We start from the raw sequence: 26,264 nt of genomic DNA, 5'->3' as shown, positions 1-26,264 counted from the left end.
TCTGCTCGGCTTCCATACTTTTCATACTGCGTCATGTGCCTGCAACGCCACCAGGAGATAACCACCTTGCAGTGGGCAGTGGTCATAATGTTTTGTCTGATTAGTGTGTATGAGCACTTGTTCAGTGTGTTCCACTGTAGCAAAGATAAACAAGTGCTAACCGGCCAGGGTGGCCGAGCGGTTCTAGGTGCTTCAGTCCGGAACCGCGCGACCGCTACGGTCGCAGGTTCGAATCCTGCCTCGGGCATGGATGTGTGTGATGTCCTTAGGTTAGTTAGGTTTAAGTAGTTCTAAGTCTAGGGGACTGGTGACCTCAGATGTTAGGTCCCATAGTGCTCAGAGCCATTTGAACCATGAACAAGTGCTCGCAGCTCTTGAAGTTTACAGGATATTTTTTCGTGTTTGGTGTTGTGTTGGGAGAAGAGCCAACACCGTGTTACTAGAGGAGGCCGAAATGCACGCGTTTTAGCTCACGCAGGCTGGCGTGAGGAGGGAAGAACTATACTGACGTGAAGTCTGGAACGTGACAAGGAATTAGAATTCAGAAAGCGGACGTAAGTAGTTTCATATTTAACTTTAATCCATTAATCATAAACGTCGCTCTTGACGGTACATGAGTCACAATATTATCTGTTCAGAAGACATAGTAACCGAATATGGCGCCTTGCTAGGTCGTAGCAATTGACGTAGCTGAAGGCTATGCTAAACTGTCGTCTCTGCAAATGAGAGCGTATGTAGTCAGTGAACCATCGCTAGCAAAGTCGGCTGTACAACTGGGACGAGTCCTAGGGAGTCTCTCTAGACTAGACCTGCCGTGAGGCGGCGCTTGGTCTGCAATCACTGATAGTGGCGACACGCGGGTCCTAGGTATACTAACGGACCGCGGCCAATTTAAAGGCTACCACCTAGCAAGTGTGGGTTCTGGCGGTGACACCATATTTGGATCTCTACCATCTCCTCCGAAAATACGGAAATCAAAGAGCTTGTAGCAGAATGTTCAAATGTGTGCGAAATCTTATGGGACTTAACAGCTAAGGTCATCAGTCCCTAAGCTTCCACACTACTTAACCTAAATTATCCTAAATACAAACACACATACCCATGCCCAAGGGAGGACTCGAACCTTTGCCGGGACCAGCCGCACAGTCCCTGACTGCAGCGCCTGAGACTGCTCGGCTAATACCGCGCGGCACTTGCAGTAGAAGGGGTCCACTGCCAAAGGTTACAGAACGATTTTCGCCCTTAAGTTGCGACTCGGTCGTTTCCTGAACAGGGAACCTTACCTCAGATTAATACATTTACTCTTCTCCATCATCCCTGGAAGCTTGTAACATCGTCACTAAATCGCCCTGTATATTAACAACACAGAATCGACCTGTACATACCGGGTCTCTCTCCTAAGAGTCGTCAAGTGCAATTCCTCTGGTGTTTCGGCAGGTATTTGCAATTTAGTTTTCGCATTGCTTAGCTGAGGTCAGCCCAAACAATTACTGCTCGTCGTATCTTTCATGCGACGCCCAGCGTCAACAGAAAGCGTTGGTTTGTTTCCCATTACGGACAAAATTGTTTTTAAAGCGGCAATTTACATGCCCTTTCGATAGAGAGGTGCCACGTTAGTCTAGTGTGATTTTCGTTTCATCGACATGTATTAACAAGGAAAGCAAAACTGGAAGAATAGTCAGTACTCCAGCAGGGACACCACTGCCCTGGCCCGCGCCGACTGCTACCGCCAAACATCCAGCGCTAGAGCGGGCGTCATGTAACTTGGCGGGTGAGGACTGGATGCGCAGTAGCACGGAAGTCACGTGACCTGCCGACCAATGGGAGTCAGTCAGCCGTAGCGAGCGCCCGATTTAATTTCATTCTGTGCGGAGCAAGTTTACGACTGGTTTTAGCATTGTGTGTGGTGCTTTTTCGGATGTTATTGCGAGGCATTGTGGTAATATGAGTGGCAACAGCAAATCTCACCCAGTATTATGCAAGCAGGAAAGAGAAATAATATTTCGCGTGCATCAGTTCCTTAGACGGGAGCTGGAAGCGGCAGCCACAGCTGACAAAAAAGCGTCGCCCAGTGTTGCCAAGTGCCAAGAACGAACAGCTGAGGCGTGTGGTATCGGTATGAGAACTGTACAACAGATCGCCAGTGAAGCCAAAGCATCTACTGAAGAGAACGATTCACCTATTTTGAAGTCGCCTTGTAAGTGCCGAAATCGAAAGAAATTCATAAGTGAGCTCGACGATTTCAGCAAGAACGGCGCAAAATATTTGACATGTATAGCCAAGGTGGACAGATAAATTACGTTCCTACATGAAAGAAGCCGAAAGTTTCAATGGCAGCAAATCTACCGTGCTCAGAATATTAAAGAAGATGGGATTTAAGTACAGAAAGAGCAATGATGGAAGAAAACTGCTCATAGAGAGAAGTGACGTGTAGCAGCAAGAACTGTGTTCTTAAGAGAAATGTGCGAAACATAACAAGCCGGAAAATCACGCATTTATTATCTCAATCAAATATACGTTCACCAAAGCCATTAAAGACCAATGTGCCGGAAGACATGGGACGATGTTGGTGGCCTGAAGGTTTCTGTGGGAAAAGGGAGACGCCTTATTGTGCTTCACGCTCGTTCTGCAGAGACAGGTTTCATAGCAGAGAGTAAATTAATATTTAAAGCATCGAAGACGAAGGAAACAGATGACTATCACTCTGAAGTGACCTATGCTGTCTTCAAGCGGTAGTTTGTGCAACAGCTACTTCCGCACATGGCAGAGAATTCTGTTATTGTCATGGACAGCGCAAGCGTGCACTCTGTACAAGTGAATAAGGCTCCTACTTCAAATACCAGGAAGGATGAAATTAATTCACAGTTGTCGTCTAACGGAATTCCTCACACAGAATCAAATACCAGGGCAGAGTTACTCATGCTCGTAAATTCATACAAGCCTAAATACCGCACTTAGAAGATAGATGAACTGGCAAGACAGCTTGGTAACCAAGTAATCAGGTTACCACCATATCACCGCCACTACAACCCTATTGAGCTGGTAAGGGCGCAAGTTAAAGCCTAATCGACAGAGATCGGTGATGGAGCCTTTCATAATTAATCTTCACAATTCGGATTTGTCTTTATCAGGCAGCGAAGATGAAGACGATGTTTCGGGATACCTGTGACAGTACTGCAATGCTGCGGTAAGCATTTAAACATATAACGTAAATCATAAGCCTATATTATATAACTTGAGTATAGGTTTGCCTGGCTGGTAACGTAATTATAAAAAGACTTTAGTTTCTTAAGCAATTTCGTTGTGGACTTTGTTTAAAGCTTGTCTTCAGTGATTACACTCGTCGATATTCTTATTGAATTATCCGTCAAAATATATAAAATTTCGTTTGTATTTATGCTAGTTGGACTCTGTCTTCATTTTTGAGAAAGTAATCGTTCTTGCTTTCCCGAAAATTAGTCCCAACAAACAGCACGTGGAAACTTGTTTCATGTTATGTATGTCAATAACTATGTACAATACACACTATATCAACAACTATAAACTATTTGTTGCAAGTGAAGTGTCTAGAATCAGAAGGCGCCTTTGGTTCTTTTAACAAAGATTTGTAATGTATGACAGGCTCTTTTTATATTTTCTGAAGTATGATTCTTTCAGCTATGTGCCGAGAAGATGCTCTACATGTAGACTGCTCAGACGTTCGCTTAGGTCACTTAAAAAGAAAACTGAAATATGAAAATTTCACATGTGTGAATATTTCACCTGCAATCCAAATAAATAAATTTGACCACAGATGGCAAGCCGTCACAGGATGAACGTATTCTCTGGGTTCGAAAGGCAGACACAAATACTCCTGTGTGTGCCGTGATTTTTCCCAGTACTTACACGTATTGCAAAACATTTTATGTGTATTATAAAAATCGTTTGAGTATCAGTAGGTATACATTTTTTCGCTAGGTTTCTTCTACTTTTCAAATTTCATTTTTCAAGGGAGCACAAGAAGATTGTATTTTCTGAGTTAGAATAGGAAAGATAAATAACACGGTATTCTTGTACTGATCGACAGACACAACAAACAATGCAAGTCTGTCTATTATTCTTGCCCATGTTCATAGCTTTTTTTAATTTTTACACATTTTATACAACTCCATATTTTAAAGGCAGACGATTCGACGACAACGTCTTTCTCACAAAGACTACAGTATTATTGCGCTCGTCACCTTTCCTGCATGCGCGCGTACTTCGATGCGCGGCAGTCAATAGCCGACAGTCGAATGGAGCGGTAACGCAGAGTGTGGCTATACTGCCGCAGCTGATAGCTGGCTCCCCCCACCACTAAATTCTGGCTGCGCAGAGTTCCCCAACCATCGGCCAAGATATTTGACGCCCGCTCTAAGGAGTGGCTGCTGGATGCTGTTTACTGTTCGTGCCTTACCGTCCCTGTTAATACATAACGATGATGCAGATGTCGCGCTAGACTAATCTGGGTCCACTGTACCGAATGGGCAAGCAAAATTCCACTCTTAAAATAATTTTGTTTGTAACGGAAAAAAACTGACGTTTTCCGATTCTAGACGTCGCAGGAAAGTCGTGATGAGAACTACTAGTTCTGGCTGACTGCAGCTATACAATGCAAAAACGGGTTTGGAAATATCAGTTGAAACACCAAAAAAAAAAAGATGCGCCTGATGACTGTTAGGAGAAACGCCCTAAATACATCTCTGCTTCCCCTGGGCGGCGTTGGCAATGCTCGCGAATGTGGCCCAAAAAAACACACAACTTTCCATTGTACGTAGCCACCACGTATTATAAACAGAAACAAGTTAAAAGGTATATCTGTCTCACACAGTGATAAGTTAGTATCCTTTGATGTCAGCTGTTTATTTTCTAACATACCAGTAGTAGAATGCATTGATATTCTGACAGAGCTGATGCACAAGTCTAATGTCAATCCTGTGGAATTGAATGACTTGAGACTGGCCACACAGACATGACTCGCACAGAACTATTTCCAGTTCCAAGGGACTCTTTATAAACAATTAGATGGCTTAGCTATGGGTTCCCCCATTAGTCCACTGTTGGCTGAAATATTTATGGACCATTTTGAACAAAATTTTCTAAAAACAGAACCTTAGAGTGCAAACATCAAATACTGGTTTAGATATGTAGATGATATCCGGTGTATGTGGACTGGTACTACAAGACAACTCACCACATTCTTGAAAAATCTAAACAGTCAACATAAAAATATCCAGATCACTATGGAAATCGGCAGCAAATCCATAAACTTCTTAGATCTCACCACTGACATCAGTACACACACACACACATTGTTTCAAAATTTACAGAAAAACAACGACTACAGACACAGTAATACCTTCTTGCTCACAACACCCCATAGCTCACAAACATGCAACTTTCCACTTAATCTATCCCCATGTCCAGAGATGATGTTAAAGCAGAGTTAGATACAATAAAATTTATTGCCACAGCCAATGGCTACAATCCAGTTCTTAGTGACCACATCTTGCTCAGGAAACAAAAACGGAAAATTATACCCCCCCTCTATGCCCCACCTGCTTCCCCACCCACGGTCTGCAAGAAATGGTGTACACTACCATTTCTAGGTCAGGTATCACAGATTGTAGCCAAAGCACTGAAATCCTGCAAGTATAGGCTTTCCTACTATGTCAGGAACACGACAGCCCAGTGTGTTTTTAATAACAAAGACAAGATCCATTTATTAGCCAATAGTGGGGTATACAAAATCACCTGTTCTGATTGTGACAAATTTTACATTGGTCAGTCAGGCAGAGACATATCAACTATGCTGGCCGAACATGAACGCAGCTGGAGATTGCAGAATTCAGACTCTGCATTTGCTGAGCATGTACTGAGTGAGGGTCACAACTACCAGCCAGTGTCCCATGTACTTCACTTAGCAAACAAAGGCCATAAATTCAAGCTGCTGGAAGCCCTGGAAATTAACAAACATCTTGCTCACAGTCCTGATCTCATCCTAAATGACCAGACACAACTCCACGCTTCCCCTCTCCTAAACTTCATATAATCATCTTTGTTGTTCATTACTTCCCACAATCTCTCTTCCTACATATTCACATTTTCCTGTATTCATTAAGTTGTTTTATTTGTTGAAGTAGTCTTTGTATTCCACATACACTGTAGTTTCATTTTCCTGCATTTATTAATTTCTGTTTATCTTATTGATATTGCTTAAGTTCCTTATGTATTCTGTATTTACATTGACAACTGTCTCTTCTTTTACTTGGCTGTATATCACTCTCCATGTTTCATACCTCCTGATGCAGCCTTGTCTAGTACTTGTGGTGTTTAATAAAAAAAAGATGAATAAGAAGCGAGAAGAAAAGAAAAAGAAAAAGATTGAAAATGTGGGAAGAAATCGTAAGTGAAAATGTTTTTTTTTTAAATCTTTAATGACCGTGAAAAAAGGGAAAGAATGAAAAGCAAATCGGACTTCGTATTACGGAAAAGCTATCGCACTTCGTTATTCGGAAAAGCTATTGTTGGGGTGGCCCTTGTGGCGTTTTTGAGCAAAAGTTAAACCAATTTACACTACAAAAATTTTTGAAAAAGAACAGAGAACAACAAAATGTAACTGACAGGGGGAAATGGCGTAGCTTTGAGTTCATTCTTTACCAGGTTAACATGTCTTCTTTCGTGCGGCGTCCAGGTCTTCAAAAATCTCCTTCAATTCTGCGTGAAAAGTCTGCTCCGAAATCTTGCAATCGTCCAGGAATTACTAATTAATACCAATTAAAATCATCTTGATACTGTATGCAATTTAATTTACTTTGCTACTTCCATCCTCCGAATTTCTTAACAACTTCCACAATATGTCTACACATTAAAATCAGATCAAGACTAGCTAATAAGTTTTTTTAACGTCTTCATCAGATCACGTCTGCCTTAAGCTTCGGCTATCAAGAGACAAACAAGAAACGAATAGAAAACAAAAAAAAAGAGTTACAATTTTAGCAGTTTCTCTGCCGTCGAGCGCTCATACCGCTGCGACGGGATATTTTTTATCTGAGGGAACGAGTGTAGCGCGGCGAAATTCAAAGTCCCGCTACATGCTAATTTTATTTTATTTTATTAGTTTTGTTTATTAATAGAAACTGTTATGTAGGCATGCTGTTCCTATTTTGTGCTAAAGGTTTTCCTGTCTACTCCATTGTTATTTATGTACTGTTATGTACTGTTTAGTTTTTACTTTTTTATTGCAAAGATGTTACTTACTGTATGCTTCTACTTCAGTGTAGATGCGTTATTCTCTTCCAAAGTTGTCTGCTAACATTTAACTTCTTTGGTGACAATCTACATCTATCTACATCTACATCCATACTCCGCAAGCCACCTGACGGTGTGTGGCGGAGGGTACCCTTAGTGCCTCTATCGGTTCTCCCTTCTATTCCAGTCTCGAATTGTTCGTGGAAAGAAGGATTGTCGGTATGCCTCTGTGTGGGCTCTAATCTCTCTAATTTTATCCTCATGGTCTCTTCGCGAGATGTACACTCTTTGACATAAAACTTGACCGGCGGCCGGCCGCTTCAGAGGCTAAGTCCGCGCCGATCGCGACATGGGACAAAAAAACTGGCCAACTCGCTAATTCTCTAAGTCCGGTTATCTGCACAATCTGGCAACACTGTAGACTGCGGCACTTCCTGGAGGAAAACTTGTCCCATGATAGAGAAACTCTAGGCTGATTACGCCTGTGGTCTAGCGGTAGCGTGCGTTGTTTCTGTTCATAATGTCAGTGGATCGAAAGCAGCTGGTATAAAATTTTTTTATAGCCTCTTCTGTCTGAATGCTGAAGATGTGAATGTAATGGTAGCGCAGATTCAATCTATTTCGCTTTGTGACACACCGATATCAAAATTTTATCCAGTAACGATTTTGCGGCAGATTTCCTGCACACTGTCCTCCTCTGGACGCCGTATGCGGCAAAGCTCCGGGATCCATTTGCTGGCTACTGGCAGCGGCCGTGGCGACAGCAGCGGCGCTGCACTTCCCCGTTCTTTATCGAAAGCGCCTGCTACCGCTCATCGCTTTTGATGATTTAAAACGCTTTATTATTAAATGTTGCTCCACAGAAAATTTGTACAATTTCCATTCACGCTCAAAAGCAACGGAGACAGACGCCCTGATTAGTAGGCGGGTATTATATTACATTAATCGGCAAGAGCTGAGTATGGCCCGAAATTAATTTTATAGACTGGGACGAAATTAAACCACCTCACTACATTCGATGAATTTATAAATGCTTCATACGTCGTTTCTTTTCCTTTCAAACTCAATTATTTGTGCAACTTTTGGTCAATGTTTGGATGTTTTCGTCAAGCCAGAGTGAGCGTCTGTGGTGTAAAGTGTATTACAGTTCTTGTTTCATTCTTTATGGTAAGTCTATGCGATAAACTGTGTGAATACCTTGCAATGCATGCTCTGTAGCAGTGCAGGAACACTGCACATTTGGAGTTCCATGTATGGGTTCATGAAGTATTTATTGTTGATCGGAAGTGATAGTTAAGGTCATCAGATTTAAACCAGAAAAATTTGTCGTTTTGAAGGTTTCAGAGAACGGAAAGGAATTGCTAACGCCGGTGTTAGAAAACGTCTACAGTTAAATGCTATTGCAAAAATTTAGAAGAAGGGAACTACATTAATGAACATGTGCACTTCATAAACAACCTTCTGACATGTTAGACCTATATGACGAACGAAGCTCAAATTTATATCGTTGACAGTCGGTTTGAATCTTTTCAGGGTCTATTTTACAGTGAAGCACCTTGGAATTCGCAAAGCAGAAATCCATGATATTAACTTAATTTACTAAGTCGAAATCGGACGAAGATTGATGTTTAAAGGCATTCTTCAGATTTCGCATAAGAAATTTTTACTAGCAGTTTGCAACTCCATTAATTAAAATGGAAAATAAAAGGTTGTACTCAGCGACTTCTACCGTGATTCGAACTGCTATGTCTTATAGTACAAGCACTGCAACGCACAAGGGAACCTCTGAGCTAACGACACACTGGCGGCCAGAGGCGGAATATAGTCACTGCGATGTTGCCTGAGCCTCAAAACGCAACCTTAAACACACGAACAGAGGAGGTGGAGATTACTGTTTTAACGTCCCGTCGACAACGATGTCATTAGAGACGGAGCACAAGCTCGGATTAGGGAAGGATGGGGAAGGAAATCGGCCGTGCCCTTCCTAAGGAACCATCCCGGCATTTGCCTGAAGCGATTTAGGGAAATCATTGAAAACCTAAATCAGGATGGCCGGGCGCGGGATTGCACCGTCGTCCTCCCGAATGCACACACAAACAGGTGTTACTTATGTGAAGAACGCCATTCTTGGAGTCCAGAAATTAAATATACTTTCTAATTGTGTCATCTTGCAGTGGATTATATCGTACGAGTCTTCGATGTGGAAAACGAATGTCAAGTGAATTTAGCGAGGTAACGCCGACCTACACCCGGGAGTAAATGCACTATCAGAGTGTTGACAAATACTTGCTACGACGCTGCCATTTCTAGGCTCTCTGACGAGGCAGCTCTTCAGCGAAATGCTTGCCGTGATTCTCCGATACGGTTCTTCAGAGTGGAGACGCGCGCGCACGTTTGGTTTTTATGCGGCGTTCTCCCCTGATGGTTTCTGACGTCGCCTTCTGGGCTATGTATACATATGAGACATTCAATTATCATTAATCCAGAATGATACAAGTTTCAGCTTCCGGTGTGGAAGAAGGCTGTTGACGCCGACATTATATCATTTCAACGTAGGGAAAGCAAAACGGATCATTCAATGTTTCTCATTCAACATAAGGCATGTGAGATAATTTTCCGTAACGTTCATAATCATCTAAAAATACAAACGAAGTAAAAATACACCGGAAGCTTATTCGAATTGAATATAACGCTTTGCACCTCGATGTCGAATTTGTCCACTTGCAATCTTTTGCAGCATACACATAGAATGTCATGATTACCACGAGAATGAAGAAATATGTTGGTAAGGATGGAAGCAAGAAGAGACGCAGTCAACAAATATTCTATTCCTCATGGCATTCATTTCATTTGACACGTAAGAAGAGGTAAAGCGGGAATTTACTTTCGTTAACACGAAAGATATGCCGCACATATTGATAACGAGGAAGTCTGCGTCTTCATACGTTTCCTCCTTGAAATCTGTATGCTCTATTATATACTAAGTAGCCCGATCATTGTTTCAGTAATGTTACCCTCTTGTTTGACCCCGTAACGATGAACAGATTCCAAATGCATGTCTCCCTTCCTGGGTTGTTTTTTGTGTTTTATTGCTTGGAATTCCTGAAGCAGACCACTGTGCCTTCCCCCCTCGTGGGTTAGGTCTCAAAACTAAACCGCTTTGTATCCAATGGCATAATTTATTCAGACAGCATCAGTATAAGACTATCAAACAAAGCCTTCCATTTACAGTTGCAGCACTCTAACCAGCACTGACCAAAGTGTAATCCACGGTCATGGTCCTAAATTACCAGCTGTCTGCTACTGTGGCACAAAGTCCGTACTACACTGTCGATTCCGCAGCACCATTTTATCTGGTAACACTGTGTGGTTGCACAGTTGTGCTACCAGGTCTGTCCTCACACTGTCAACTTTATGTATCTCACTTCTCCTGTAGCGTAGATCACGAGGAGCCGAAGTAAATGAGTGTATTCTGCATGACGTAACATTCAGTATTCCCTTCTTTCATAGCCACTCTTCATGTGCATCGATACCAAATAGGAATGCGAAAACTCTTGCGAGTGAGAGAATGACAATAACAATCGTAACAAGAACAAGCAAATAATGAATGATGTTTATTCCAACGCAGAACGAGAATGGCTTTAAATATAAAAATCTGTATCTATATCTATATCCATATCTATTGATCTTTGAGTTGGCACAATGCAAATATATTCTTAGCATTTAGTTACTTAATTTAGTTCTGGATGTTTGCAGAGAAAAAGAAAAGTCGGTACTTCTCGCTAGTGTAATATAATGTGAACCAGCAACTACCCTTTCCTTAGAACACGACTCAAGCAGGTCCTCAAGTAGATAGCAAGGCACTGCTGCATTCTGTTCCCTGACATTGCTCTGATGACGGTTAATGCAGATAGTTCCGATTATGAAATACAAAACGTATTGCAGGTTAGTTCCTAGGATAGTAACATTAAATTTGCGTTGTAGACGGCACATGAACGTGACGACTATCCATATTACTCATCAATATAAAAAGACAATATTTAGGGAATTTAGCAGGATTACTCAAAATGAATTCTGAAATTGGGTGACTGACTGCACAGGTGCTAAACGTCGTCAAGAGTATACGATGTCCTAATCGCATTAGGAATATGAAGACCGTCTTCGACAGCTCGCAACTTTCACATTGCTATCTCCACCCTACTCCAGACAGCCCTCGGTGGAGTTGCACGACGTTGCCGATGTTATGGAAGGCCTTCAAACCGACAACAGACCGCATATTGAAAAATGCAAGCGAATTCTCTTGCAGCGTAAGCTTATTGTAACTAATCTAAAAATTATTGAAGAGGAACATTGTCCTATTCAAAAAAAGTAAAATGTTACACACTGTTGACGTCAAACGGACATTATCTATGTCCTGTCTTGTGTCCTACTCATCTATAATATCAAGTGTACTATGAAAATGATTATATATAATGGATGATAGGGTAATGCATTGATACCAGATGGTGGGGGCCGGCCCGTGTGGCCGTACGGTTCTAGGCGCTTCAGTCTGGAACCGCGTGACCGCTACGGTCGCAGGTTCGAATCCTGCCTCGGGCATGGATGTGAGTGATGTCCTTAGGTTAGTTAGGTTTAAGTAGTTCTAAGTTCTAGGGGACTGATGACCTTAGAAGTTAAGTCCCATAGTGCTCAGAGCCATTTGAACTATTTGAACTATTTAACACAAAATGACATTAAAAATTAAAGTTATTCACGAGCAGCTAGTTGAGAATATGTATGAACATTAAATGACACGACGAACTGAAATAATATGACGAAGAGTTCAGCGCTCACTGGGAATAGAGCCCCACATATCGTTGTTGACTACACACAAAGAGACGTCAGCTACCGAATTTTTCTCCACCAGCTGCTCAGAATAGCATCTTGAACTTACAGTCATCTCGCAAATAGTTCTGTGTCTCACTGGGAGTTAAAAACGTCAGATATCGTTAGTGTTGACAACGAATGAAAATACATTAAAAATCAAAATTATTATCCACCAGCAGATAGGTGTTCTCATGATAGAGCTTGATAATACATAATTAAATCTTTAGTGCCGGGCCAGGATTCGATCCCATTCACGCGTAATATGTGAAGGTGTTGAGGAATCTGCAGTTTTGAACAAACAACAAATTGTAGCCGAGCTGTATTGCCACGAAGGGATCAAATTCCGCGTTAAGGGCGGTCTGAGTTGCATTCCCAGTTTAGAACCAATTTTATCGACATACAGAAGCTCAAATAAAAGATGGAATAAGTGTCCTGTGACCATACATAGCGTTTGTGTCGTCACTTGAAATAAATAACTAGTATAAGAAAGGTTACTGGTGATAGAGTTTCTACATGTCGCCACTCCAGACTTTATTGTGGTTCAACCTACCGCCTACTTGGTAAAGAAGGAATATCGTCTTTAATGTGAATTTTCAGACCACGCAGCCATTATATCTCCTCACTTGGTGTAGCCAGGAGAGAATGGAATCTGTCTCTCCCTATCTAAAATCATTGACGGAAGTGGGAATCGAACCCAGACTATAGGTATAACAACCTACCATCCGTCCAACAGACCACGAAATCCTCTTCTCTGCGAGTCATTTTTCTATCGTAACGCAGTTGCGCCACACTGGATGAGAATTCTGACACACAGGCTCCCTGTAGTAATTTGCAGCATGTTCAGTTAATTCATTTACTTGGTTGACCGAATCACCATGAACTAGCTGCCTCGGCTACCCAGTGCATACATTCGACTATTTTGTAATCACAGAAATAAAATCACGTAACTGCCACCTACACACAACTGCCAACAGTGTAGGATGCAGAAGTTTAAATAGGAAGTGTTCCTTTCCACTTGAGCTATTCTGTTGCGCTATCTGTTACTAGAAAACGTCGTTCAGTCCAAAAGAAAAGCTGTAACTGTTTGTCTCTCAGAAGTCAAGACCTGGCCATATGCATAATCTCACAGTGCTGTGGAATCCAAAAGTTCTGGAGGAATAGTTACCGAGCTCTGGAGCTGCTGTAGCTACGTGTCAGCTTGTAGCATAGATAAGATGTCGCGAGTTCGAATACATTCAGTGCTACATTTTTTAAAACGCAATTCTGCTCTCTGCTGAAGGTATCAATCTAATGGAACTTTGAACATAATTCCCTTCACTTCTCAACCCAAAGTAGTCGCATGTGGAAAAAGGGCTAACTACTGTGACATTTTGTTCTATTCAGGTTTAATAGACAGCAGGCAGCAGATGCATCTCGAAGATGTGCAGGGAGAGCGCATCGTGCCATAATATGTCAGAAAAGTATTTTCTATATTAGCCGTCGTGTGGTAGTGATATTTTATTCTTCTTCAAACTTTGTTTGACAGCTTTAACTCAGAACAAGTTTTCTACATGCATGTAATCAATAAACTGCATGTGCATTGTCAGACTGTCATAGGTAACATCTGAGAATTCGCATATATCGTTGATGATTAATTTCTCTCTCATGTTTACTATTGTTTTAACAACACTAAAGGAAACCTTACGAAAATTGTGCACTGTATTATAAGAAATGAAATAAAACTAACCATGGTAACCTTACGACGAAAGTATCTGTAAACAAGCATGCCTCTATCGACACGAATTAGTAAAATACTACTCACTTAGATTTTGATTGGGTCTGTGTTTAATTGGTATGCTGTGTCATACTCAAGAGGTATGCAAATGTGGCATTTCATAAATATAGTTACGTATTCCTAGAAACCCAAAATTCGCTTGTCAGCAGCGGAAAGAGGCCTTACCTGTTGTGCAGCATTGTAAGTTTTTCAACATTGCACTATGAGCTGAAAGCATTTTCTTGCGATTTCCTTATTGATGTTTGATCTGACTGCTTGTAGCTCTTTCACAGAAGGGATAAAAACGTTACAGTCAGTGAGACTGGAACTGCGAACCGTAACATACGCTTTTTCACAGCTCAGCACGTTACCACAGAGCTGGCGAGGAGGTATGGGTCTTAGCTTCCTATTACGAGGGCAATAGTAACTAGAACTCGTAAACCGCTATTTGAATGTCGAGATTAGTTGCGTGTTCCACCTGCTACGACTTTCCTGGGCTGGAAACCGTAAATTTTCAATCTTTTGTTACCCTGCAAGCGATAATAACTCGGATTATTCAATGGAAATGACAGGTAAAATCAAGTGAACTTTGAGGCTTAATTCCGTGCACACCAGGAAGTAACTCGTCGATCACAGAGTTGCCAAACATACGTTGCCTTGTTGCCAAATCTCAGTTACAGTACCAGCAGGAAGAAGACGAACCGATGTGATCCTACAGCGGTCTGGGAAGTGACCATAGCTGGTGTCTCCAAGTCACGGCTGCTACGGCCTGGAATACGTAATGCGTCTGATTCGCTTTCTGTAACTAGGTTTAGGGACTGGAGCGTAGTTACTAATAATACTCAGAACTGACTGCAAACTGAGCATCATAAATCAGTAACTCTCATTGTTGTTTTTATATTTCTTTCGTAAGTGTACTCAAAACTAAGAAAGTCATTCACAGGCGTTTTCGTGCCTCGCCGATAGTCGAGCACAACATACAAATAAAAATAAAAAAGAATGTGTGTGTGTGTGTGTGTGTGTGTGTTTGTGTGTGAGAGAGAGAGAGAGAGAAATAAAAAGCAATGAGAGAGAGTGTAAAAAATTGTTGTAAAGAAATTGAATCATGGTATTTAAAGAAATCTTTCATTAAAATGACACGTTCCATATCATTACGAAATGTCGTATTCATGATCTATGGAACAAGAGTTAATCTAATGTAATCTAATCTAATCTAATCACATCATATTGATGATTAGCCATGAAGAGTCATGAATTACCGAAATTTTGGCCAATACCAGTAACCAAATCTAAACTTGAAAATAAAAGACGACAATTTTTGTAATAAACCGTGACTCCTATCAAGACCCTTTCGTCCCTGTTATCGAACCACGAAAGATGTCTGATATACCTCCATTCTGAAGTAACAAAGTGTGCATGCATTTAAAGATGAAGTGCATGATGTGAAGTTCTGTGACGGAGATACGAACCCAACACGTAATCCGATTGTTAACTAAGAAAAATCAAATGTTACGTATCGGTTTTTCTTACGAGCCGCTAGGTGTCTGAATCTAAAATAAGGATACAAACTTTTGTGCCTAAGCGACAATCGAACTGCACACCTACCGTGCATCCACGAATATAGCTTAAGTTTCAGTTGCTTACTCATGAACAGTAAGATGTGTGCGTGTTTGACCAGAAATAACGACACCTGTTGCCATTGTTGGAAACACATGAATAGACATTGAAATTGCGCGTTAATTTTCACTAGCAGGTGGGTGTGCACTTGATAAAGCTAGAAATGAAATTATGAATATTTTTGTACTGGATCAGGTTTCAGACCCACATACTTACCTTTGGAGGAGACCTAGAGAAGATTGCAGTCTTGGGAAAAGGAACGAAATGACTGAACTATACTGTTCCGAGAGATTCAGATCCTCGAAAGAGGAGATACGAATTCGAATCACAGTCCAGCACCAAATTTTTAAACGTCTCTAGTTCAATCAAGTACAAGTAAAATAAGAGCCCTGTCCCTTTAAACGGCTATCGGTTCATCAAATAAAATAAAATTTTCTAATGTAAGTAAGCTTACTGGCAACTGTATTTCTGTTTACTATGACTTCCGCTGTGTCATTTCCCAACGTAAACCGGCTCTGCCCAGTTGGTAATGAAGGAACGTGATGTTTAATCCGGATTCTGGATTATAACGTCTTTCTCTTGAGGTTACCAGAGGTAAAATGAATCTGTTTGTGCCTCTTAAAAGTAAATGCCTGAACCCACGCATTGCACCTGTGACAGCTCGTTCCACCATACCATTGTGGCCACATTACCCAGCCCCAAGAGTGTGCTGTAACGGATGATGTGCTTAGCTTACAAAATTAGTCACGGTGGAAAAAATGCGAGTCTATTAAATGGTCGAGTAGAAGCAAGCTTCTGACGCAGAGATTATGCTATTCTCATGTCATCAGGATGTAAAGACTCTTCTAGGCATCATAGGCTGGATGTGAAGCCATTTTGATTTTTCACAAATTCAGCAAATTTCTTAGTTCGAGAAAATCCACTGGGAAGTGTGAAGTTGCCGGATAATTCGATTATTACTGTTATTATTAATATCATTTTATTCATACTGCTGCTGTAACACAAGTGCTTGAACATCATTTAATGCCTTTTGGTCACTATAGATGTAGTTTCCCATGAACAGGTTCTTTACCTGTCTACGGAATCCTTTTCATGTTAATATCAAACACCAGCAATTACTCGTAGATTACTTTAAAACTAAAGTAATTGACGAAGACGTTACTTGGTAATAAAAACGCACTGCCTTTCTTCACTTAATTTCGCCTAGAAATGGCTATCGAGTACTGACAAACCAAAAGGCAAGAGATCTTACTGCCTTCCGATATACGTTGCTGTTAGTTCTTCCACATGATTTGGTCGACATGACCTGTTTCAAGTTGTGTATGACAGACAGTGTTTTAGAAAATCTATTGTTTCCCTTTGAAATAAACAGAAGTATTTTCATTCTAAGCTGCCCAAGTACAAAATTTTCGCAATATTAGTTCAAACTTAATTTTCGCTTCTATAATGTAGGAAAGTATTTCACAGTCGCAAAACTCGCATCCGAAACGTTGACCTTACACTTAGTCGCTGACCATAAATTCTAGCTCAGAGTGACACCAGTTTAAATAACCTAATGTAGTGAAGACTGTTTGCCAGTGCTCTTTCTCACCGGAAAATACGCAATTCACTCATTTGGCTCCATAAGTACACTGTAACAGTAATTTCTGTGTGAAATTTGTCAGTAAGCTTTTGCCTTCCAACCGGCAAAATACGGCAGAGTACGGCCGGTAAACAATTCACAAACCACGATTTAGTGCCAATAAGACGATTTCTTTAAACATTGTCGAAGCTGAGGGAATTTAGTTTCTGCTTAAATCGTCTTAAGCAGCAACAATCACAGATATCTCAAATAGGAAAAAGCTGAATATCCAGGTACGAAGGTTGTAAAACAAACTTCCCACAGTTTGTGTCAGGTTGATCTTTTCGTCTGATAACACTGCTTAAGTATTTTGTCTAAGAGGTATCACAAGTAGTATCCTTGTAGCTGTGGGAATCATTGGTTGAAAACGAGTTTAACACCAGTGGGTACAGTGCTGCTAAATTTTCACAATTATTATCAACCTAAGTCTGAGTTCATCCACAAACTGAGGCATATTTATAATATTGGAGCTAGACTGTGTATCCTTGTCTTTCTTGAGTGGTCATTGGAAGGCGTTTACACACACGTATACAATACTATGAATACTTCGAACGCTATGGTTAACGTTGCTCTCATAAACTACTTTTTTTTTAATTCTTCTGGGTCTTCAGCGTGCAATATGTGTTGTAGATACAGTCTCAGACCAAAAAATTGACCGCCGAGTCGTTCACGTAAGGTGGACAATACAGTCGTGCTCCTCTCAGAATTCTATGTCTGGCAATATGCTCGATCTAGCAACATGTAGACTGCGGCACTTCCCAGAGGAGGTCTTGACTCCAGTCTTAGTACATTACTCTTGACTACGACCGTAGTCTTGAGGTAAAACGCGAGACCAGCTAATATGATATTGTAGATTCGCTTGAATTACACTCATAGCTTCAGCACCGAGAGGAAAGGGGCGATAAATATTTTGTCGATATGTGCTTTCGGTCGCCAGACGTCATATTAGCTGGTCTCGCGTTTTACCTGAAGACTACAGTCGTGTTCCAGCAGAGGTTTGAATAAAATGATAGTAATAATAACAGTAATAATCGAATTATCCGGCAACTTCACACTTCCCAGTGGATTTTCTCGAACTAAGAAATTTGCTGAATTTGTGAAAAATCAAAATGGCTTCACATCCAGCCTATGATGCCTAGAAGAGTCTTTACATCCTGATGACATGAGAATAGCATAATCTCTGCGTCAGAAGCTTGCTTCTACTCGACCATTTAATAGACTCGCATTTTTTCCACCGTGACTAATTTTGTAAGCTAAGCACATCATCCGTTACAGCACACTCTTGGGGCTGGGTAATGTGGCCACAATGGTATGGTGGAACGAGCTATCACAGGTGCAATGCGTAGGTTCAGGCATTTACTTTTAAGAGGCACAAACAGATTCATTTTACCTCTGGTAACCTCAAGAGAAAGACGTTATAATCCAGAATCCGGATTAAACATCACGTTCCTTCATTACCAACTGGGCAGAGCCGGTTTACGTTGGGAAATGACACAGCGGAAGTCATAGTAAACAGAAATACAGTTGCCAGTAAGCTTACTTACATTAGAAAATTTTATTTTATTTGATGAACCGATAGCCGTTTAAAGGGACAGGGCTCTTATTTTACTTGTACTTGATTGAACTAGAGACGTTTAAAAATTTGGTGCTGGACTGTGATTCGAATTCGTATCTCCTCTTTCGAGGATCTGAATCTCTCGGAACAGTATAGTTCAGTCATTTCGTTCCTTTTCCCAAGACTGCAATCTTCTCTAGGTCTCCTCCAAAGGTAAGTATGTGGGTCTGAAACCTGATCCAGTACAAAAATATTCATAATTTCATTTCTAGCTTTATCAAGTGCACACCCACCTGCTAGTGAAAATTAACGCGCAATTTCAATGTCTATTCATGTGTTTCCAACAATGGCAACAGGTGTCGTTATTTCTGGTCAAACACGCACACATCTTACTGTTCATGAGTAAGCAACTGAAACTTAAGCTATATTCGTGGATGCACGGTAGGTGTGCAGTTCGATTGTCGCTTAGGCACAAAAGTTTGTATCCTTATTTTAGATTCAGACACCTAGCGGCTCGTAAGAAAAACCGATACGTAACATTTGATTTTTCTTAGTTAACAATCGGATTACGTGTTGGGTTCGTATCTCCGTCACAGAACTTCACATCATGCACTTCATCTTTAAATGCATGCACACTTTGTTACTTCAGAATGGAGGTATATCAGACATCTTTCGTGGTTCGATAACAGGGACGAAAGGGTCTTGATAGGAGTCACGGTTTATTACAAAAATTGTCGTCTTTTATTTTCAAGTTTAGATTTGGTTACTGGTATTGGCCAAAATTTCGGTAATTCATGACTCTTCATGGCTAATCATCAATATGATGTGATTAGATTAGATTAGATTACATTAGATTAACTCTTGTTCCATAGATCATGAATACGACATTTCGTAATGATATGGAACGTGTCATTTTAATGAAAGATTTCTTTAAATACCATGATTCAATTTCTTTACAACAATTTTTTACACTCTCTCTCATTGCTTTTTATTTCTCTCTCTCTCTCTCTCACACACAAACACACACACACACACACACACACACATTCTTTTTTATTTTTATTTGTATGTTGTGCTCGACTATCGGCGAGGCACGAAAACGCCTGTGAATGACTTTCTTAGTTTTGAGTACACTTACGAAAGAAATATAAAAACAACAATGAGAGTTACTGATTTATGATGCTCAGTTTGCAGTCAGTTCTGAGTATTATTAGTAACTACGCTCCAGTCCCTAAACCTAGTTACAGAAAGCGAATCAGACGCATTACGTATTCCAGGCCGTAGCAGCCGTGACTTGGAGACACCAGCTATGGTCACTTCCCAGACCGCTGTAGGATCACATCGGTTCGTCTTCTTCCTGCTGGTACTGTAACTGAGATTTGGCAACAAGGCAACGTATGTTTGGCAACTCTGTGATCGACGAGTTACTTCCTGGTGTGCACGGAATTAAGCCTCAAAGTTCACTTGATTTTACCTGTCATTTCCATTGAATAATCCGAGTTATTATCGCTTGCAGGGTAACAAAAGATTGAAAATTCACGGTTTCCAGCCCAGGAAAGTCGTAGCAGGTGGAACACGCAACTAATCTCGACATTCAAATAGCGGTTTACGAGATCTAGTTACTATTGCCCTCGTAATAGGAAGCTAAGACCCATACCTCCTCGCCAGCTCTGTGGTAACGTGCTGAGCTGTGAAAAAGCGTCTGTTACGGTTCGCAGTTCCAGTCTCACTGACTGTAACGTTTTTATCCCTTCTGTGAAAGAGCTACAAGCAGTCAGATCAAACATCAATAAGGAAATCGCAAGAAAATGCTTTCAGCTCATAGTGCAATGTTGAAAAACTTACAATGCTGCACAACAGGTAAGGCCTCTTTCCGCTGCTGACAAGCGAATTTTGGGTTTCTAGGAATACGTAACTATATTTATGAAATGCCACATTTGCATACCTCTTGAGTATGACACAGCATACCAATTAAACACAGACCCAATCAAAATCTAAGTGAGTAGTATTTTACTAATTCGTGTCGATAGAGGCATGCTTGTTTACAGATACTTTCGTCGTAAGGTTACCATGGTTAGTTTTATTTCATTTCTTATAATACAGTGCACAATTTTCGTAAGGTTTCCTTTAGTGTTGTTAAAACAATAGTAAACATGAGAGAGAAATTAATCATCAACGATATATGCGAATTCTCAGATGTTACCTATGACAGTCTGACAATGCACATGCAGTTTATTGATTACATGCATGTAGAAAACTTGTTCTGAGTTAAAGCTGTCAAACAAAGTTTGAAGAAGAATAAAATATCACTACCACACGACGGCTAATATAGAAAATACTTTTCTGACATATTATGGCACGATGCGCTCTCCCTGCACATCTTCGAGATGCATCTGCTGCCTGCTGTCTATTAAACCTGAATAGAACAAAATGTCACAGTAGTTAGCCCTTTTTCCACATGCGACTACTTTGGGTTGAGAAGTGAAGGGAATTATGTTCAAAGTTCCATTAGATTGATACCTTCAGCAGAGAGCAGAATTGCGTTTTAAAAAATGTAGCACTGAATGTATTCGAACTCGCGACATCTTATCTATGCTACAAGCTGACACGTAGCTACAGCAGCTCCAGAGCTCGGTAACTATTCCTCCAGAACTTTTGGATTCCACAGCACTGTGAGATTATGCATATGGCCAGGTCTTGACTTCTGAGAGACAAACAGTTACAGCTTTTCTTTTGGACTGAACGACGTTTTCTAGTAACAGATAGCGCAACAGAATAGCTCAAGTGGAAAGGAACACTTCCTATTTAAACTTCTGCATCCTACACTGTTGGCAGTTGTGTGTAGGTGGCAGTTACGTGATTTTATTTCTGTGATTACAAAATAGTCGAATGTATGCACTGGGTAGCCGAGGCAGCTAGTTCATGGTGATTCGGTCAACCAAGTAAATGAATTAACTGAACATGCTGCAAATTACTACAGGGAGCCTGTGTGTCAGAATTCTCATCCAGTGTGGCGCAACTGCGTTACGATAGAAAAATGACTCGCAGAGAAGAGGATTTCGTGGTCTGTTGGACGGATGGTAGGTTGTTATACCTATAGTCTGGGTTCGATTCCCACTTCCGTTAATGATTTTAGATAGGGAGAGACAGATTCCATTCTCTCCTGGCTACACCAAGTGAGGAGATATAATGGCTGCGTGGTCTGAAAATTCACATTAAAGACGATATTCCTTCTTTACCAAGTAGGCGGTAGGTTGAACCACAATAAAGTCTGGAGTGGCGACATGTAGAAACTCTATCACCGGTAACCTTTCTTATACTAGTTATTTATTTCAAGTGACGACACAAACGCTATGTATGGTCACAGGACACTTATTCCATCTTTTATTTGAGCTTCTGTATGTCGATAAAATTGGTTCTAAACTGGGAATGCAACTCAGACCGCCCTTAACGCGGAATTTGATCCCTTCGTGGCAATACAGCTCGGCTACAATTTGTTGTTTGTTCAAAACTGCAGATTCCTCAACACCTTCACATATTACGCGTGAATGGGATCGAATCCTGGCCCGGCACTAAAGATTTAATTATGTACTATCAAGCTCTATCATGAGAACACCTATCTGCTGGTGGATAATAATTTTGATTTTTAATGTATTTTCATTCGTTGTCAACACTAACGATATCTGACGTTTTTAACTCCCAGTGAGACACAGAACTATTTGCGAGATGACTGTAAGTTCAAGATGCTATTCTGAGCAGCTGGTGGAGAAAAATTCGGTAGCTGACGTCTCTTTGTGTGTAGTCAACAACGATATGTGGGGCTCTATTCCCAGTGAGCGCTGAACTCTTCGTCATATTATTTCAGTTCGTCGTGTCATTTAATGTTCATACATATTCTCAACTAGCTGCTCGTGAATAACTTTAATTTTTAATGTCATTTTGTGTTAAATAGTTCAAATAGTTCAAATGGCTCTGAGCACTATGGGACTTAACTTCTAAGGTCATCAGTCCCCTAGAACTTAGAACTACTTAAACCTAACTAACCTAAGGACATCACTCACATCCATGCCCGAGGCAGGATTCGAACCTGCGACCGTAGCGGTCACGCGGTTCCAGACTGAAGCGCCTAGAACCGTACGGCCACACGGGCCGGCCCCCACCATCTGGTATCAATGCATTACCCTATCATCCATTATATATAATCATTTTCATAGTACACTTGATATTATAGATGAGTAGGACACAAGACAGGACATAGATAATGTCCGTTTGACGTCAACAGTGTGTAACATTTTACTTTTTTTGAATAGGACAATGTTCCTCTTCAATAATTTTTAGATTAGTTACAATAAGCTTACGCTGCAAGAGAATTCGCTTGCATTTTTCAATATGCGGTCTGTTGTCGGTTTGAAGGCCTTCCATAACATCGGCAACGTCGTGCAACTCCACCGAGGGCTGTCTGGAGTAGGGTGGAGATAGCAATGTGAAAGTTGCGAGCTGTCGAAGACGGTCTTCATATTCCTAATGCGATTAGGACATCGTATACTCTTGACGACGTTTAGCACCTGTGCAGTCAGTCACCCAATTTCAGAATTCATTTTGAGTAATCCTGCTAAATTCCCTAAATATTGTCTTTTTATATTGATGAGTAATATGGATAGTCGTCACGTTCATGTGCCGTCTACAACGCAAATTTAATGTTACTATCCTAGGAACTAACCTGCAATACGTTTTGTATTTCATAATCGGAACTATCTGCATTAACCGTCATCAGAGCAATGTCAGGGAACAGAATGCAGCAGTGCCTTGCTACCTACTTGAGGACCTGCTTGAGTCGTGTTCTAAGGAAAGGGTAGTTGCTGGTTCACATTATATTACACTAGCGAGAAGTACCGACTTTTCCTTTTCTCTGCAAACATCCAGAACTAAATTAAGTAACTAAATGCTAAGAATATATTTGCATTGTGCCAACTCAAAGATCAATAGATATGGATATAGATATAGATACAGATTTTTATATTTAAAGCCATTCTCGTTCTGCGTTGGAATAAACATCATTCATTATTTGCTTGTTCTTGTTACGATTGTTATTGTCATTCTCTCACTCGCAAGAGTTTTCGCATTCCTATTTGGTATCGATGCACATGAAGAGTGGCTATGAAAGAAGGGAATACTGAATGTTACGTCATGCAGAATACACTCATTTACTTCGGCTCCTCGTGATCTACGCTACAGGAGAAGTGAGATACATAAAGTTGACAGTGTGAGGACAGACCTGGTAGCACAACTGTGCAACTACACAGTGTTACCAGATAAAATGGTGCTGCGGAATCGACAGTGTAGTACGGACTTTGTGCCACAGTAGCAGACAGCTGGTAATTTAGGACCATGACCGTGGATTACACTTTGGTCAGTGCTGGTTAGAGTGCTGCAACTGTAAATGGAAGGCTTTGTTTGATAGTCTTATGCTGATGCTGTCTGAATAAATTATGCCATTGGATACAAAGCGGTTTAGTTTTGAGACCTAACCCACGAGGGGGGAAGGCACAGTGGTCTGCTTCAGGAATTCCAAGCAATAAAACACAAAAAACAACCCAGGAAGGGAGACATGCATTTGGAATCTGTTCATCGTTACGGGGTCAAACAAGAGGGTAACATTACTGAAACAATGATCGGGCTACTTAGTATATAATAGAGCATACAGATTTCAAGGAGGAAACGTATGAAGACGCAGACTTCCTCGTTATCAATATGTGCGGCATATCTTTCGTGTTAACGAAAGTAAATTCCCGCTTTACCTCTTCTTACGTGTCAAATGAAATGAATGCCATGAGGAATAGAATATTTGTTGACTGCGTCTCTTCTTGCTTCCATCCTTACCAACATATTTCTTCATTCTCGTGGTAATCATGACATTCTATGTGTATGCTGCAAAAGATTGCAAGTGGACAAATTCGACATCGAGGTGCAAAGCGTTATATTCAATTCGAATAAGCTTCCGGTGTATTTTTACTTCGTTTGTATTTTTAGATGATTATGAACGTTACGGAAAATTATCTCACATGCCTTATGTTGAATGAGAAACATTGAATGATCCGTTTTGCTTTCCCTACGTTGAAATGATATAATGTCGGCGTCAACAGCCTTCTTCCACACCGGAAGCTGAAACTTGTATCATTCTGGATTAATGATAATTGAATGTCTCATATGTATACATAGCCCAGAAGGCGACGTCAGAAACCATCAGGGGAGAACGCCGCATAAAAACCAAACGTGCGCGCGCGTCTCCACTCTGAAGAACCGTATCGGAGAATCACGGCAAGCATTTCGCTGAAGAGCTGCCTCGTCAGAGAGCCTAGAAATGGCAGCGTCGTAGCAAGTATTTGTCAACACTCTGATAGTGCATTTACTCCCGGGTGTAGGTCGGCGTTACCTCGCTAAATTCACTTGACATTCGTTTTCCACATCGAAGACTCGTACGATATAATCCACTGCAAGATGACACAATTAGAAAGTATATTTAATTTCTGGACTCCAAGAATGGCGTTCTTCACATAAGTAACACCTGTTTGTGTGTGCATTCGGGAGGACGACGGTGCAATCCCGCGCCCGGCCATCCTGATTTAGGTTTTCAATGATTTCCCTAAATCGCTTCAGGCAAATGCCGGGATGGTTCCTTAGGAAGGGCACGGCCGATTTCCTTCCCCATCCTTCCCTAATCCGAGCTTGTGCTCCGTCTCTAATGACATCGTTGTCGACGGGACGTTAAAACAGTAATCTCCACCTCCTCTGTTCGTGTGTTTAAGGTTGCGTTTTGAGGCTCAGGCAACATCGCAGTGACTATATTCCGCCTCTGGCCGCCAGTGTGTCGTTAGCTCAGAGGTTCCCTTGTGCGTTGCAGTGCTTGTACTATAAGACATAGCAGTTCGAATCACGGTAGAAGTCGCTGAGTACAACCTTTTATTTTCCATTTTAATTAATGGAGTTGCAAACTGCTAGTAAAAATTTCTTATGCGAAATCTGAAGAATGCCTTTAAACATCAATCTTCGTCCGATTTCGACTTAGTAAATTAAGTTAATATCATGGATTTCTGCTTTGCGAATTCCAAGGTGCTTCACTGTAAAATAGACCCTGAAAAGATTCAAACCGACTGTCAACGATATAAATTTGAGCTTCGTTCGTCATATAGGTCTAACATGTCAGAAGGTTGTTTATGAAGTGCACATGTTCATTAATGTAGTTCCCTTCTTCTAAATTTTTGCAATAGCATTTAACTGTAGACGTTTTCTAACACCGGCGTTAGCAATTCCTTTAGGTTCTCTGAAACCTTCAAAACGACAAATTTTTCTGGTTTAAATCTGATGACCTTAACTATCACTTCCGATCAACAATAAATACTTCATGAACCCATACATGGAACTCCAAATGTGCAGTGTTCCTGCACTGCTACAGAGCATGCATTGCAAGGTATTCACACAGTTTATCGCATAGACTTACCATAAAGAATGAAACAAGAACTGTAATACACTTTACACCACAGACGCTCACTCTGGCTTGACGAAAACATCCAAACATTGACCAA

This window comes from Schistocerca serialis, chromosome 6 (assembly GCF_023864345.2).
Source record: "Schistocerca serialis cubense isolate TAMUIC-IGC-003099 chromosome 6, iqSchSeri2.2, whole genome shotgun sequence".
In the NCBI taxonomy this organism is placed as follows: Eukaryota; Metazoa; Arthropoda; class Insecta; order Orthoptera; family Acrididae; genus Schistocerca; species Schistocerca serialis.
This window is presented reverse-complemented; position numbering follows the sequence as displayed.